The sequence below is a fragment of the Xiphias gladius genome, unplaced genomic scaffold (genome assembly GCF_016859285.1).
Source record: "Xiphias gladius isolate SHS-SW01 ecotype Sanya breed wild unplaced genomic scaffold, ASM1685928v1 HiC_scaffold_1473, whole genome shotgun sequence".
Taxonomy (NCBI): Eukaryota; Metazoa; Chordata; class Actinopteri; order Istiophoriformes; family Xiphiidae; genus Xiphias; species Xiphias gladius.
Window position 1 is genome coordinate 468,398 of NW_024401803.1, and position 11,174 is coordinate 479,571.

At 38.3% G+C, this 11,174-nt stretch overlaps 1 long non-coding RNA gene across 1 annotated transcript; it reads right to left on the minus strand.

The window, feature by feature from the left end:
• Positions 1-2,987: 2,987 nt before the first annotated feature.
• On the minus strand, positions 2,988-8,917 carry LOC120787410. The gene is made up of 2 exons (XR_005706913.1): positions 8,640-8,917; positions 2,988-3,220 (listed from the first exon to the last, which is right to left on the minus strand). It is a non-coding gene; the product is annotated as an uncharacterized LOC120787410 (long non-coding RNA).
• Positions 8,918-11,174: the final 2,257 nt, after the last annotated feature.

Genomic DNA, 11,174 nt, shown 5'->3' on the forward strand with positions numbered 1-11,174 from the left:
GTGTACTCCCATTCTGACCGTGCAACATCTTTTACCCCACATCCAGATGCTTACAAATCTTTGGGTTTATTTGTTCATTAGCGGTGCATGAGTCAGAGCTGGGATCATCTGTGTGGTGGCTGGCTTAGAGTGGGACAGCAGAGGGGAGCTCAGAGGAGTTAAACCATAGTATATAAGATAAAATATCATAAGATCTTGTGATATATGTTCATATCTAGAGAAAGTTATAAGAGTAGATAAAGATTAATTGTCTCAAATCAATTGTAATCTATATTTTATGACAACAATGTATGAAATGACGATGTGAAAACATGTAAAACATGTAACATGTAACATGTAAAAGGTGTCTCTGGTAGATAAAGCTTTCCAGAGCTTAATAGTTTACTTTTTATAGTTTCAGCTCATTGTTTATCTGTCTGAGCCACAACTTTACTGTTTTGCTTCACTCTCATCGTTCTCATAGTGTAATTTTCTGTCACAGCTAGCAGCTGTTTTCAGAGAAAAAGCTCTAAAAGCCACTGTACACTCCCTGCTCAGCACCAAACAGTAGACAGACACAGTTAGAGACAAGCTGGTGAATAGTGGAGCATTTAGCAGCTAAAGAGCCAGCTATTTCCCTCAGAGTTGGTAGAGACCAAAAAAAGAGATAAAAGAGAGTGAATATTGCACTAAGATTCATCAGGTGGACACAAATACCACTCTAAGTGAATGATGGTGTTGCTCTGTAACTGCTTGAAATAAGCAGCTGTTTGCTAACAGGATCTCCCTGTAGGAAGAGAAGGAGGCTGATGGTTAAGATGGGTTCCCTCTGGAGGAAGAGCAGGAGGCCGAAGGCGAAGGCAAGTCCCCTCTGGGGGCCGGCGAGACCAGAGGTCTGAAGAGACAGCTGGCACCAGGAGACTCAGCTCAAGGCCAGAGCTGAGAGCATGACAGGTAGACGACTGGAGTGCTGGGCTGGACACAGTCAGATGGAGATCTGGCTCGGCGTCGATAAAGACGATCGATTGATGATTTGGGAGGTCAAACAGTTTGTCGGCATGACCTGTCAACAGGAAATCAGCGGCTGGTGTCAGCAGGGCTGCTGGCTGAAGATCAGGAGCAGACGTTGGCCAGGCTGCTGATGGGGGATCAGGAGAAGGAGTCAGCCAGACTGCATAAAGGGAATCAGGAGTAGGAGTCGGCCAGACTGCATAAAGGGAATCAGGAGTAGGAGTCGGCCAGACTGCAGGGGGGGAATCAGGGGCAGATGTTGGCCAGACGGCCAACTGGGAACCTGGAGCAAGCTTGACTTAGGAACGAGGTTGACGTTTCGCCTGGATGGCCGGCTCAGGATGTCTTCAGGGTCCAGGTCAGACAGGAAGTTGATCAGTTAATGAGCAGGAACAGGCTGGTGGCTAGCTGATTGGGATGTTGGCTGGAGGCTAATTGACTGGGGGACTTGCTGGAGGCTAGCAGGCTGGAGGCTTGCCGACTAGGAGGATGGCTGGAGGCTAGCAGGCCAAAGGCTATCCAATTGGGATGCAGCAAACTGGGAGCTAACAGTCTCAGATGTAGGCAAGTGGCTAGCAGGCCTGGAGATAGCCGATTCAGGAGCAGGCAGCAAGTTAGCGGACACTGGAATAGGCTGGAAAACAAGATGGAAGCTAGCAGGCCAGGTGCTAGCCGCCTAAGAACAGGCTAGGAAAGAGGTTGGAGGCTTGTGGGCCTGGGACTTTTCAACTGGGATTCAGGCTCAGGAAAAAGGGGACATGGAGGACTGGAGGGGCTGGAGTAGAATTTCCACCTGAAAAAGCTACCTTTGGAGAAAATTCTGAGTACCACTACCAAGTAACTTCAGGAAGCCTGACTGCTCCTGTCCTCCAGGGAAAATGCTAGGCGTGTCACTGTCACAATTCAAAGATTTCAGTACCCAAGTGCAGACACACACACAAAGACAGGTAGGGGCAATAAAGGTGCTTTAATAAATGAATATAACTGGCTTACGAGCAGATGGGTAGATGAGCTATAACCAAAAACAGGGAAACAGAACCACAGAAGTATCAGGAGCACTAGGAACAAACACAGGAAACAAAACTGACAAACTGACAAAGAGTGAGGGTAATACAGGGACTTAAAGACATAAGGGAGGCAAGGGTAATAGGGAACAGGTGAAACTAATTGGGGCAGGGCAGGCAATCACAAAAGCAGGAAAAAACACAAAGGCAAGAAGTAAAACAACCAAATACATAACAGGTATGAAGTAATAAAATAAAACAGGAAGCACGGAGTCCATAAGAAGTCACTTAAGGGCAGATTGTGACAGTTGTATCTTGTTTGTTTAATCCATGCACATGCAGGAATGTTAAATAAGTTGCGGTTTTATTTTGCTGGAAGCAGTTCAGGCATACAGTGGCTTTAGAGGTGTTGGTAGGCATATTTTTGAACTTTGGACAAAGTCAGTTAGCTGAACTAAGCGAATCCCCTCACAGCTCTAGCTCCGTATGTAATGCATGAGCGTGCATGAACATAAGCGTGCTATCAATCTTCAAGACTTTCCTCCTGTAAAAAAGGACGCCATAAGTCATCTGTGCAAGTTTGTTAGGACCCAAAGTTACATTTTCTTCTTAGGTAACTTCTAGTGGCCGTAGTAGTTATGACAGGACCGAAGTCATGTGACATAGTATATAGAGCGGCAAAGTCTGTGTTAGGAGGAGATTGGGGTGGATAGATGGATCGACAAAACACAGGAATTTCATACAGGTAAACACTGTTTGATTCCCATGTGAAACCGATAATCAGTGTTCTTTCTTTTATCCATGACCATTCCACAACCTTAACCACGTTTATTTTAATGTAACCATGATGATGAAGGTTCTCGAACCTTAAGGATGTGCTTATTTAAACCATTCCACAACCTTAACTGCATGTTTATTATTGTTACTATGTTCTCATCTAACTCAAGAGAGCAAATAGACAACTGTTTGCTAACATATTCATCATAGCAACAATTCAATTCAATTTAATTTTATTCATATAGCACAAATCGTAACAGAGGTCATCTCAGGGAACTTTTCATATAGAGCAGGTGTAGACCGTACTCGTTATAGTTATATTTGCAGAGACCCAACATTCCCCCATGAGCAAGAACTCTGGCGACAGTGGCAAGGAAAAACTCCCTTTTAACAGGTAGAAACCTTGAACAGAACGCGGCTCATGGTAGGCGGCCATCTGCTCCGACCAGCTGGGTTGAGAGAGAAAGAGAGAGCGAGAGAGAGGGAGAAAAGAGAGGGGGGAGGGGAAACATAGCACAGTAGACGTATAAAATAAAGATGTGTAACGATAATAAGACTAATAATAAAATGAATAATTATAATAATAGGATGAATAATAATACTAATAAAACTAAATATAATAATAGATGATAATCATAATATTTGAAGCAGTAGGTGGTTCGCAGTCACAGATCCAGACTCTCTAGCACCAGGGGCAGAAATAACTGCAGAAAGCGAGGTATTGCTAACATGTCAGTGCTGTGTTTATAGTTTGTTCCACTGCCAAAAAAAAAAAAAAAAGTAAATGCGTTAACACTTTTAATATGTTATGCATTTATTATAAATGCTTAAGTCAGTTTTGCTTCTGTGTAGAAGCAGTTGATAAAGACAGATCCAGTAGCAGTCTAATGAGTGAATTTTCCAGTAATTATAGAGACCAATAGAATCTGTGGAATGTAAGTTATCTCAATGTTTCTTATGAGGAAAGACTTAAAATGGGCTCTAAGGGGCCCCTGTAGCTTTGTTATTTTATAGCCATATATAACCACGTGTGCAGTACTCTGACATTGCCTTTAAGCTCTCCTTCACAGATACTGCTGAGTCCTAAGCTGAGTAAACAGGAATAAGCAGCAGAAACAGAAGTCTCACTGTGGTTTGGGAAGGGCTGGGTCCTATACTCACAAAGGCATCTTGATACTGTAAAGACACACATGAGCATGTAGATACACACACACTCCTCTGTCCACAGCAGTGAGCTACTGTAAGTGAGATCAGCAGTGGGAGGAATTCATTGGGTTTGTGGTTTTACGTGAATGCGAGGAGGAAGAGAGCCAATCTGTCTCAGTGTGGCTTTATAAACAGATTGAGTTCTTTAAAGTGATTGACCTCAAAACAACAGGTAACCACCACCAACAGTCTTCCATAGCCACACTTACAAAGGATTAGCAGTTAAGTTTAACATATAATTTGGCCTCCTAAAACTGTTTTTTTGGAATTTATGTTTCGTTTTTGTGATACTACATTGACTTACAGATTTCTTTGCTAGCAACTGGCTTGCACATGACTTAAGCATTTACAAGCATTCTGTAAGTTTTAATGGGGCAACTTGATTTTGTAAATCAGTAGTTTGAATCTAGCTAGTTACTAAAAACTGAGGAAGAAGTCTATGCAGAAATTAATGGACTCATAAATAGCTGGTGCATCCCAGTCCAGTACTTTTAGTGAGTTTACTTAAGCACAATAACTAATTATGCAAACATACTTAGTGACCTCCAACCTCTGAAAGTACATGTTATATCTACTTTAACTAAATAAACTATCTCTAGATTAACTAAAAAAAAGCCACAGTGCATGGAGTCAGACAGGAAGAGCGCCTCAAGCATTAAACCCGAATGTTAACAAAGCATCCTAACACAGACAAGTTAGCTTAACGTTTTTAGATGATATACCATTATGATTGTTGAGCTGTGATTTGCAAACAGCAGTTTACATATCACGTGACTTTTTGGTCATCGGTTTTAACAAAATGCAGCCACAACAAAGACATTTTGACATGTTGTCAATTAGTTTTGAGCAGACTGCAAGTAAACGTTTATAACGTTAATTAAGTTGGATTTAGCAGTCTTCATTAGGTTGGGCAAATTTAATCTTGTGAAAATCCACATAATGAATTAATCCTGCGATAGCGGTGCAACCAATGAGAATTTGGTCAGATGAGAGCATATCGATCAAACAATCGACCAGTCAACCAGGAGACTACAGCCCTGCTGCCCTGATCATTCCAGCTTGAGTTTGATGGAAGTTTACTTGTCCAGGACCCAAATGCATGTAGCAGAGGGACCCTGCAAATATGCCAAACAGGGCTTTGAAAAAACAACATGCAACCTTACCAGTCGTTGTCCCTGAACCCCACCGTGACACAGATGCTTATCTCTCCAAACCTTTGAAAAAGAGTTCGATAGATCTCCAGGGATTAACATTAACATAATTCTCTATCTAATAACAGGAAAATATAAGCTGTATTCAGAGTTATTTTCGTTAATGAAAAATATGACGAAAAAATATACATTGATGACGAAAACAAGACTAAAACTAAATAAAAAGTAACCTTTGAAACCGAGAACTAAGACAGAATGTATTACAGTTGTTAAACTACTATCAATAAGAAAAACCATGCAAAGTTATGTCAGTAATGTTATCTGATATTACCTGTTCTTGGAGGAAACAGATTTATGGACTAAATTGAGACAAACCACAAAAAAATGCAGGCAGAGCACCGACATATATAAAAAGGTAATTGGCTATCTTTTGTGTTGCTATCAGGAAGAGTGAGTAAGTTCTAAAATTAATGTCAGGGGTCCATCTGAATCATCCTCTAGATGTTTGCTAAACAAAGATCATAGTATTGATGTTACCTCACGATATAGCGTCTCCTCTCAAACTTAACCCAGAAAATTAACAATATTTTAGTGAACATGTGAGTGAATGCAGCTTCTGAATGACTCACTGCTCTGCAGTGAACAGCACAGGCAAGTGCAGTATCACTGCTATTGTTATTAAAACTGTACCTTTTAGTAGCTTCATGCTAACACCAAAGTGTTGTTAGTGGCAGTAGCTACATCAACGTTGATGTGTAAGACATATGTAGAACTAGAATTACCGCCACCTTTTATGCTGCTGCCAACGAAATTCTTTTAAGGCATTCCTGACATTTCACATTCATGATAATGGGACGTGAATGGCACAATTTGAAGATAGAGTGAAGTTGACCTTTGACCTCCAAAATCTAATCTGTTCATCCTTAAATCCAAGTGAATATTTGTGCTAAATTTAAAGAAATTACCTCAAGGCATTCCTGATATATCGCATTCATGAGATTGGGTCAGAAAACATAATGCCTCTGGCCATGGCTGCTGCCGGCATGGAGGCATAAAAACATTCAGTGACAATAAGATAAACTCAGTGAGGGCTTTTTTCTGCCAAATTTTCATGTACCTGAAATGGGACACATGTTATGCCACCTTTCAGCCCCAACATCTCACCAGCAGCATTATAACAGTCTTTAAAAGCTCAACAATAATATAAAAGCTATTATTGTCTATAGAACTCAGTAATAATCTGTAAATAGCTCCCTCTTTCACCACAGTAGTGTGTTTTACAGATAAGGTTATGGGGTGAAATTATCTCCTGAATGCTTCCATGGTCTTTGACAGTAAGTAATGGAGGTTTGCTTTGAGATGACTGACATATTTGTTGCCTTTTTGATAGGAGACATATCCACTGATTGCCATTCAGTGTAAAAAGTTAATTAGTTCATCCTTGCCGTGTAACCAGCCTTTCCCCAACATTCTACAATCCCATTCATAACTAACTAAGATATCCTGCGAGCAACCAGAAAACAAACAAAGCTGTTAGAAAAAACATCTTTATGGATCTTTATCCAAGCTGATATGTCTAACTCCAGGGTAAAGCTCTGAAGACTTAGTAGAGGTTAAAAGGGTCAGTTTACCCAAATTACTAAAAACATACTTTCTCATTTTCTCCTAGTGGTATTTAGCTACGCCTAAATTTTGAGAGATGTCTGATACTAGCCCAAAAAAAAAATGTTGGTGAGAGGAATTTACTTTGTGCTGCTTGAGACATTGAAAAGTCGCACTTTAGAAGTACAACGTCAAACTCTCTTTCCAGTTAGGGTTTTGGATAGTCCACAGAACATACTACTGACAGGTTTTCATTGGGAACTATTCCTTTGAGAGTGAATATTCCCAATCAAAACTGCTAATTGACCATTTGAGATTAACACAAGGTTATATAATAACTAAAAATTAAAAAGCCGAATCTACCTCCGACCATCCAGTTTGACAACCATTACAGAACTGACCTATGCCAACACCACAATAACCACAGGTTTCCTTGTTTCTAATTGTTATGGTTACACACGGTTAAATCAGACTGTGCTGTGCCAAACCATGGGCTTAGAATTCAAATTTGTATGCTAGAGAAAATATTGGATTATATTAAAATCTAACCCATTAAAATCATCAGTATCTCCATTTGTTGACCTGTGTTTCGTTTTAGTTCTCTGAGCATTAACAAATAAAATTAAATGCTTTTTTATTAGTACGTTATGCTGTCTTTTGCTTGCATTATGGGAATGGCACAACTAGTGCTTACTATACATACAGTGGCTTCAGAAAGTATTCCGATTCCTTCACTTTTTGCACACTCTATTGTGTTGTACATTTAATTGTAAATGGTTAAAATGGCCATTTTTACCATTTTACCATTTTACTGGCCAAACCCCAAAAAACAGTAACGAGAAGGAACACAGTGAAAAAACAGACTAGCACTGTTTGTACAGTAGCTACATGTCTAATATTAAAGTGTGGCAATGTCTAATAGCTTTTTCTTACTGGTGAACCTGGAAACATGTTGCCCTAAATATCTCCTCTGTTTGTGGAGAGAGTTTTCATGACCAGCTGATAAATGTTGTTGTTTCCCATGTGTGACACCAAAGTTTAAAATCAGTCTGGACAAACAGTTAGGACAAACCTACAGAGCAGAACTACACTGTGCTGTCTATGATGGATTTCAAGATATACTCACCACTTCTATTATCTTACCTAACAAACATGAGCTACAGAATGACTAAAACTCTGCATCAGTGATTCTAAACCATGTACCCTTGATGCTCATGAGACTGCAGGTTTTAATTTTAGTCAGCCACTACAGCTGATGGTGTCCCCTGTATAGTTGAGGCTGTGAAGATCAATGAAATCAGGCAGGATGTGTAAGCTCTTCACGGTCATCAGGGTACAGTGGTATACTGACCTCCAGTCAGTGAACACCTTTATTCATGTAAACATCCACTCTAATTTGATTAATCATCCCTGCAATTTTCCCAATTTAAATACACTATCTTTATTAATGCTAACGATTAGTCAATTATTTGATTAAGTGACAGAAAATTAATTCTGAATAACTTCTATAATGTTATTGCTTGCTTAAGTCATTTATAAAACAAAAAACTAAAATATTAACTGGCTACAGGATCTCCAATGAGAATATTTTGATTTTTGCTCTTTTCTGATTTATATAATTTTACACTGAATATCGTTGGCTTTGGACATTTGGTCAGACAAAACAAGCAATTTGAAGATGTTAGCTCGGGCTCTGAGAAAATTAATTCCGATTTATCATAACAATAACTGACATGTTCATTGCTAATGGCAATATTAATTAGTTGCGGCCTTTCGCTTTATTTAAATTTTAGTACAGGGCCGACATATAGGCACAAACAACCAGTCACGCTCACAATCAAACCTATGAGCAATTTAGAGTCACTAATTACCCTTACCTGCATTTCTTTTGACTGTGGGAAACACTCACCAAGATTCCTGAGAGGATCGATAGCCTTTAAATTGGACGTCCCGGCTCCGTTCTTCACCACCGGAGCTAATTTCTTTTTGTTGCCCAACATAGTGAAGCTGCGCTCGATTTCGCTCTGCCTTCCTCTCTTCCTTCACCTTCTCCGTCCCTTGTCTTTTCTCTGGCAGGAGGTCCGCAGTCTACTGTATAGAGGTCCTGCAGGAGGAGAATGTGCAAGTCTCCACAGCGCTCCTCAGGCTGCTCCGCATGCTTTTATCCTGGAGGAAGATAACAGGAGTCAAGCCAATCCTTCTCCCTGCTGATGTCACTGAGATTGGATTTAAACACAAAGCTGTATGAATCACACACACGTCAATAACCACAACAGTCAAAGACTTCCTGAGGTGACTTTCAACATAAAACTCGCTGAAAGTCGCTTGATATCAGGTACATATAAACTCGAAAAAACTTGACACTTGAAAACAATTGTTTTTCACAAAAGCTAAAATCTTATTATAATGTATATATATTTTTACCTGTCTTAAATTCATATTGAAAAATATTTACTATAGTTTGTAATTATTTATGTATTATATTATTATTATTATATTTTTTTATCATAAATGTTGTGCCACAGTGTAGAAATACTCTTAAAAATAAAATCTTAATAAAACTCTTAATAAAAACATTTGCATAAAAATATACTTATAGTACCACAAGTAAAAGTAATCTTTATGCAGAATGACCCATTTCAGAACAGTGTATATGAACTAAGTGAATTATAATGTTGCAGCTGTTAAAGGTGGAGCTAATTTAAATGATTGTATATACTGCTGGGTAGTGGGTGGATTAATAAAGTGTTATTTTAACCTATAATAATAAATCATAATGCATTTGTTGGTCATATTCTGTGTTATTATTTTCAACCTGAAAAGTTAGTAAAGTAATTAAATAAATGTAGTAAGGTAAAAAGTACAATATTGACCTCTGAATATTAGTTGAGTAGAGGTATGAAGCAGCAAAAATTAAGATACTCACTAAAGAACAATAAGCTCAAAATTGTACTTACGTAGAGTACTTGGGTAAATGTACTGTACTTAGTCACTTAGTATAATATAAATAAATCTTCTTCCTTGATAGAAAATTTTGCCAATTAGAAAGGAGGATATTCGGAGCTCAGTGCCAACAGTAGAATCCTATATATGTTTACCAACGGGAAAAAATTCCCTCAAATAAGATGTAATCTTATCAAAATTTTGGTCTGTAGCATGGTGTGTTCCTGATTACTGGAAAAACCCTTTTATTTTTGTCAGGGTTCAACAAAATAATACTACTGTGGTCCTCTGAATTGTGCCATGATATGAGAACTATTTTAGAGGTGGCTGAAAAACTATGGGTTATTTTTTCTTCATTTATGTTCTGTATTAGACTGCTAAAAACTTCAAAGTCAGCTTTGCCAAAGCTGACATAAATGACACCTGTCCAAAAATGTATTTTACAGAGAAATCTTTTGTAAATTAATCTATTATTCGGATAAAGTGAAATAAATTAGACTAAATTAAATATTCCCCCGTTTACCCCCACTTTATCCCCACTTAAATGATCTCTTTTTGGTTGTATCAAAAATGAAACACTCATATCTTAATTTACAAAATTACAACTATGCCTTTGTTTTGAATGCAAACTCTCAACATTTCCGGAATTTGTGTAGTCTTTGGCAGTTTAACAACAGACGGTTCTTAAATGGGTTACAAACTGAGGAGAAACGCCCATCTGTCCGATCTGAAACAGTCTTCCTCATCTCGGTCCACTAACCTCTAATTTGAACCAAATCACAGTCTAAGTGATGAGACTAAAAATAGCTTATCCCCAAATACTGTCCGCTTTAATCAGGGCAATGGCGCCCCATAATGATTTAAGCACAAATGGTCCTAATACGTCCCGTGTCGGCTGTAATACACGGACTGCTTAGAGCCTGTAATAAATTGATGGCTCTACCTTACCTGAAATAGGCCTAGCTTCTGTGCTGTCATCTGAACTATTTTTCCTAAATTGCATTGGTGAGAACAAGTATATTAGATTTTAAACGGTTAACAAGAATAGAAATCGAAGAACAGAAATACAGATTCTGAGAATACTGATTCTACTTGTAAGGCACCACTAGGTCTGGATGGCAGCTATATACAAAGGATTTAACATGTTTTTTGTGCCTTGCTTTTTTGTGTCATGTAGTGATAATTGCTCTGTTGATTTAAAAAATTTTTTTAAGATAGAATGGGATTTTATCATATCATATATAAAAATACATATCTATACAAATATAAATATATAACCACATAAACTATATAGACACATACACACCTTAGCCAATTGAATAATAAGACAGGCATTTGATTAAAAACGAATGTTCAGAAAGTATTTAAAAGAAGATACTGATTTTTGCACTCTAACTTTCTGCATTATTATAAATTTAATTTAATTTAATTTTCTTTTTTGAATATACTTTTTATTTAATTTTTTTTAGCGGTGTCACTTTAAATGGCCAAGTGGGCGTGG